Consider the following 7,500-nt stretch of genomic DNA (forward strand, 5'->3'; position numbering starts at 1 on the left):
TCACACAATAGAGTGAAATGTGGCAAGTAATTTCTAATGTACATATACAACCATACATTCATATAGTATACATGCGTGTATACATACATATATATATATATATATATATATATATATATATATATATATATATATCATATATATATATATATATATATATATATATAAAACACAGGTCAGACGTACACGGCGTTTATTCACACGATAAAGAAGATTAAGGGCAGGAACACGAAGATATTCACACTATGCTTTAATCCTACGTTTCGTGACAACATCGCCAAATCTTCAGGGATTTATCTACAAAATAAAGTATAATATGTTAACATAAAATAAGATCTACAAAATAAAGTATAATATGCTAACATAAAATAAGATCCAATTGTTGAAAAGTTAAAACAGTTTAATGGTAAAATTACAGCTCTCACACCTAAATTACATGCACACTTGATTAAAACAGACCAGAAGTACCAAACAACTTACAAATGACGAGAAGAACATTAAAAAATTTAAACTAAATTACACAAATATAAAAATAACAAATATAATATAAAGTAAAAGTCATAAATGACAGAATAATTAGGCTAAAAACAAAGGGACAGCAGAGGAATGGTTGTTTAAGGTTGGAGCTCGTAGTTTGATGTTCAGAGTTTCCAAAATCAACAGTTCGTTGAGTTCCCTTGTTTGGCCAATAATTTTAAAATCTTCGTATTTGACTGTAGCTTGACATTTAATAGTGTGCTTCCTTATATAAGATGTTTCTGGGTTAGATAACTTACACCCAGTTCTATAACTAACGCCCCAATGGGAATCCTGAGAAGACGCCGGGCAGATCCCACATATTTTCCCAGATTACATCTGGGACAAGTGTATTCATAAACGACACCCGACGTTATCAGAGGGCAGAGCCGATCTTTAAACTTGAAGAGCGAGCCAATGGTCTTGGGATTCTTACGTATAAGCTTTAATTTAACAGATACGGGAAATTGGCATAAAGAGGGAGCTTGGGGACCTTAAAACATATAGGCGGTTCAGAAACCCTTTTATTAAGTAGTTTATTTAAAATTCTATAAAAGATCTTAGAAGGAAAGCAATTATTAGAGAAGTACTGGAGGAGAGAAGTAATTTCGTTGTGGAACAGAGACCAGGTAGAGGTAAGAGACAGAGCACGACAGAGTAAGGTATATATCGAGTTAAGTTTGAAATTGAGAAAACAGAAACTATAGAAGTTGGAACCGAGGCCAGTAAATGTTTTATTTCTAAAAATTGAAGTACTAAAACAATCATTTTCCTTGGAGACCAAAGTATCTAGAAAGGCTAATTTTGAATTAAGTTCTTCTTTCACTGTAAAATTAATATTAGTATGGTAATTATTAGCAAAATCTGGGAACCTATCAGCATCGAATTCATGCTTGAACAAGATAAAAGTGTCGTCCACATAGCATGAGTAAAACAGAGGGCGGAAGGCCAAGGGGCATTCATCCAAAATGCGCTCCTCCAGGGAGCACATGAATATGTTCTCAAAGGTAGGATCAAGAGGAGACCCTATGGCCATCCCCTCAATTTGTTTTAAAAGTTGTCCATTAAAAACAAATGCCGTGTCCAGCACGGCCAATTCTAAAAGAGCTGTAAAATTCGAATAACTAAAATTACAGTAAACAGACTCAGGTTCGGGGTATAGCTCATCAAGAAAAATGTTTGTGGTCTCTCTTACAGGTACGTTGGTAAATAGTGACTCGACATCAAAACTACTGACCATTTCAAGCGCTGCGATGCATAGGTTTTCTTAAATATCTTGGAGCTTTTGAAGAATAGCGGTCCCATACTAATTGGGACCTTTATTCTTCAAAAGGATAAAACTCGGGTCCGTATTGTTAAAAAGGTATTTAGTGGAAAAGAACCGCCGCAGAAAACAAGTAACAAGATGATTGGTTGTCAGTGGTGAACAAACCTAAAGATAAGCAAACAACTGCTTGTTTGATTGTCAGTACCAATGTTATATTCATAGGGGAGCGACTACATATCCGAGGACGATCGATTTATGCGTGCTGTCAGTAAGGCCATGGCGGGATGGCGCTTCGTGCCTTATCCGCATATTTAAAGATTCTTGGCAAGCACGGCATGTTCTGGCAAGAGGTAATGTTGCGCTGCGTGCGCTAGCCACAGGGGTTACAGTAAGGCCGTGGTGGAACTAAGGGAGCTCCGACTGCCGTGTCCGTGGATCTGTATTCTTCAAAAGGCCCAAACCGGGACCCCTATTCTTCAAAAGGCCCAAACTATTCTTCAAAAGGGTTGTATGGGACTGCTATTCTTCAAAAGCTCCAATATCTTTTTAAATAGCAACTGTATCTTCCTGAAAATTTGGCACAACATGTTTTACACCTTCCACTAATATATGGCAATATAATTAAGTACCCTGAATTAATAATTAAGGTACTTTACTTAGAAAATTTTCAATTTCTTCAGTATTAGTTGTAAATATACGAAAACCTGTCATTGGCTTAGCCAAAGAGTTAGGAAAGAAGCCCGCCCACTCCTCTCTTTCTTACTTTGTCTGATACTTATGAATGGAATTGTGTACACGAACTACCATTTATTACTGATTACTTTTCATAAAGCCATTTGTATGTTTTTATTTATCATGTACCTTTCTTATCTATTTCCATGAGAATGGTGTGGTAGCGGCAACTGATTATTATTGGAGATATAAATATGGAAGGAAAATAACAGATCATAGTTTATTTAAAAGTAAGATCACTATATACATTATTTTATTACATATATACAATAAAGTATGTAGAATATATATATTAATTTTACAGATTTTGAAGTAAATTTTTGCAGTCACCATGAAAACAGCATAGACATACAAAATAAAAAACAGGTGGATAAATATATCACAACTTATTAATTACAGGACTATATATGCACACGTATAAGGATATTTCAGCTCACTCCCCATCACTGTCTAAAACAGATCGTCCTTGTCATCACTGGCGACGTTGACAACGATTGGATCTATGCAATCCCGGACGTTGTCAGTAAGCCAGTATTCGTTCTCGAAAGTTTGACTTCGTTGGACAGCTCCTTCCCACACCTGTTTAGAGACAGCAAGCCTTGCTTCCTCCAATCTGGCCTTTAGGTCTGCCCTGGTGAAATGCCGTAACGATGAGCGTACTTATAGCTTTATATGCGCCCATACCAGCTCGATGGCATTGAGTTCAGGATGGGCGGTGGAAGCCGGACGACAATATAAACACCTGAACAGCTTGTAACTACTGCCCCTCTAATTTTCAGAGGGTATATTTTGCAGTATATAATATACTCTAAATAAAGCAGGAGGTCATAATAATCTCCCAAAATAATGAAACACAAATAAACTTTATTGCATGAACTAATTTGGATACATAAAACAATAATCCATAAAGTAATTTAAAAATGTAAAACATTATACGTCATAATCATAGTACGGTACACTTTCATTCATATTTTGTTAACAAGGAGAGAAAGTCAAATGCAAAGTAAAATTGGAAATGTTCAAGAGTAAAGTGCGATTATTAATTGTGATGGTAATTGCTTCCTAGCAAAGAAAGATAAAGGAAAGGAGAACGCATTTTCGAGAAGTTCGGTAGCAAGGAGGCTTTCGCGCCCGTGTTGGAGGCGCCTGTTCTCGCGGCTGTTCTGGAATCGTTGGGCGTGTTGTGGAGCGCAACACGCGCCAATGTGTCGGGAGAAACGCAGCGAAATATGATGCAATATTCCGTCGAGAGTCTTCTAAGAAATTCCGGTAAACTCGGGAGCCTGTGACGTTCGCCGTAGGCTCCGCCCCCTGAGTGCCGTATAAATACGATGGTCGTAGCAGGCGCAGCAGAGATCGTAAAAGAGAGACTCCAGTTAGTTACAAAGAGATATCCTCAGTAAGAGCCACAGATCAGATTATCAGTGAGAGATCAGCAGCAGCAGAGATCATCCGTGAGAGATAAGAGAGAAAGGGACCGACGAAGGATCAGAAGAAGAGTTGGTTGGATACTGTTCTAGTTGTCTTCAGGAGTGGACGGCCGTGTTATCTTGACATCGAGCAGACTTCAGAGAAGAAAAGGTCCTGCTAGAGGTTTTGGGGAGTAGACTATTTTCTGCAATACGGAGTCAAGAGTACATCTGCAATCACCGCTTTCCTTTTGTGAAGTCATCGCTTCGAATTGCCAAATTGACTAGCAAGTATTTGAATTGCCTCACTGTTCCCCCAGTTCATGCAGTGTAAGATTCTATCTTTTTGTGTAAATAGGAGATACCATTCTGCATTTACCTATGTTAGTAAGCTTGTAAATAAACCTTTGTTGTGCTAGTGTTTCTTTCTATATTCGTATCCCCAGTTTCAACTGTTGGTGTTGAAATATTTTTTTTTTTATTATTATTTCATATCGAACCTGAAGCGGACCTCTCTCAGAGGCCGTAACATTAATAATTTTAGATATCTAGTTTAATTGCCATACATTAGCAGAAGGTCTAAAACATGGGCGAAAATTTCAAGAAGATACAGTTGATATTTAAAAAGATAATTAAGAAAACCTATGCACCGCAGGCCTTGAAATGGCCATGAATAAGTCAGAGTCCTGGGGTAAAATACTTTCTTTAAATTGTTCAGAATTTTTAAGGGTATACTGATTAGTGGTCAGCGGTTCCAACTGAGGGACGAAAAATTTAGCCAGTTGGTTAAAAAAAAAGTTAAGTATATCTTAGTTTTACCAGACCACTGAGCTGATTAACAGCTCTCCTAGGGCTGGCCCGAAGGATTAGATATTTTTACGTGGCTAGGAACCAATTGGTCACCTAGCAACGGGACCTACAGCTTATTGTGGGATCCGAACCACACTATATCGAGAAATGAATTTCTATCACCAGAAATAAATTCCTCTGATTCCGCGTTGGCCGAGCCGGGATTCGAACTTAGGACCACCTGATTGGCAGCCGAGCGCGAAAACCACTCGTCTAGCGAGGAACTTAGCCAGTTGGTAATTAGGTGTGTTGTAAGAGGCCAAGATAGGGTGGAGAGGAACATTATCTTTATGTATCTTTGGTAGACCATAAAGAATTCCGTAAGATGAATCACTGGAAAATAAATCTTGGAACACTTTTTCATCAATGATGTCATTTTTCATGGTTCTGAGAAATCTATTGGTTTTATCCTCAACTTTTAATATGCTTTGATAACTATACTCGGTTTTTTTCATCTGTCCACCCGCCTGTGGTGTTTCGTATGGTAACACTGCGTCCCGGACTTTAGATAGTTACATTCAGCTTACATTCAACAATTATAATAATATCCTATTTCGAATATTAACGGTGTAATTCGCATACAGTAAATTATTAAAACACTTTTCAGTTGCAAATGTACACCCAGATATCCTTTTATTTACCTAAAACCTACAAAAAAAGTAACTATCTAAAGCCCGGGCGCAGTGTTACCATACGCAAACACCACAAGCGGGTGGACAGATGGAAACAAACAGAGTATAAGTACACCTATTTTCTGGAACCTGGTATAATCGCTTAAAATATTAGTCATTTTGTTATTATAGCCACTTTTATCCAATATTACCATTTCCTCCCCTTATCCGCCTAACAATGATAATGTCATCACGTTTAGAAAGGGACTTGAAAATTTTTCTTATTTTTTAGTGAAAGGAGTAACTGAACTGAGCGTGTCTGGGGATTCGTAACTGTAAAGTTCTCAACTTCTCATTTCTATAGGTGGTAGCGGTGAGTGCAGTTTGTTGAGATGGCACGTTTGTTTGTTTGTTTGTATGGTGCTTTTACGTTGCATGGAACCAGTGGTTATTCAGCAACGGGACCAACGGCTTTACATGACTTCCGAACCACGTCGAGAGTGAATTTCTATCACCAGAAATACACATCTCTCACTCCTCAATGGAATGGCCGAGAATCGAACCCGCGACCACCGAGGTGGGACCCTAATACCATACCAACCACGCCGCTGAAGCGCTTTTGAGATGGCACGTAAACAAAACGATGTGATTGTTGAATTCATTGAACTCTATCGATCTGAACCTTGCCTGTGGCAAGTTAAAAGTGAAGAATATCATGACCGCACAAAGAAAGATGATGCCTATAGCAAATTAGTAAAGAAGTTGGAGGAGCCTGGTGCCCCCAAGAAGTCTGTCGTAATGAAAATTAATAGTTTGAGATGTGCTTATCGAAAAAGAAGACTGAGGCATCAAAGAAGTCAGGAGCATCTACAGACAGCATCTACAAGCCGATACTTTGGTATTACGACCTGCTTGAATTCCGGCAAGATCAAGATACTCCAAGGACGTCACGTTCAAATCTGTACAATGAAAACAAAGAGGTAAGAGAAACAAGATAGGAAATTCATTTTATTATTATTTAGGCCTATTATTATTGTATAAAAATCATTGCCCCATTTCACCCACTTTCAGTTTTTGTTGAAAAACAGACAATCAGTTAACATTTAAATCCTGCCTTTTGTGGTGGTTATAGCCAGCAAAATTATTTATTTGTTTTTTAAAACGTGATTATTTTGTCATGGCACTTTGTCATCATTCATGAAGTAGTTCATAAATTGTTCTCTGACTTCTTTTGCGTCATTAGAAATATTTCCACTACGACGATTTAGTGGAATCATATTTGATTGTGAACTATCGCAGCCACTAGATATAACAGATCCATCATAAATATTTTCTTGGTACATAAGGTTCACAGGGGCGTATGTACTAGATTGTTCTTCAATCAAAAGGTTGTGCAATGCACAGGCACCCATTACTACTTTCTCAATATTCTCTGGTTGTAAATTAATTGGCAATTATTTTATTTTTACTCCTTGTAACTTCTCGAAAATCGAAAATACCCACCTAGATATGTTGGTCATGGTAATTTTTTTTTTTTTTTTTTTTTTTTTTTTGTTTTTTTTTTTTTTTTTTTTTTTTTTTAGAGCTCTAACAACCATATTTTGTACTTTGAAGGCTCAAACGGACCCAAAATCACCAGTCGTGGAGATTATGGAGATTATGAATATCATTAAACGGCGGCATTTTCGTTTCAATTTCAAAATAGCCTTGATTTTCGTATATCTTGCAATTGCACAAGTAAGTTTTTCCTGCCTGTGTGGCGTCGACTAAACTTGAAACTCAACCGTCTAAGGTATTTTATCCTCTGGTCGAAAGTGTTCCCGGAGAAAGACGTGATTCAGAATGGCGCTTGCGACCTGTGATCGTTGCTGAGCGACTCCTCTCGTCAAAATCTATTTCAGAAAGAGGAAGTAACAGGGAGGTCAAAGACGAACCTCAGCCAAGGACTTTCGCAGAGATCTACGCTGGCAAGGATGTCGTGTATTGAATTCGATATTTATGGAAAAGGATTGAATTCGATTAATTGAATGTTGTTTCCGTATGAATGATCCTATCAGGGGAAAGGAATATGAAAGATAAAAAGGTTCGAGAATGTTGATAAGAAATGTGAATGACT

Source organism: Macrobrachium nipponense, chromosome 23 (genome assembly GCF_015104395.2).
Source record: "Macrobrachium nipponense isolate FS-2020 chromosome 23, ASM1510439v2, whole genome shotgun sequence".
Taxonomy (NCBI): Eukaryota; Metazoa; Arthropoda; class Malacostraca; order Decapoda; family Palaemonidae; genus Macrobrachium; species Macrobrachium nipponense.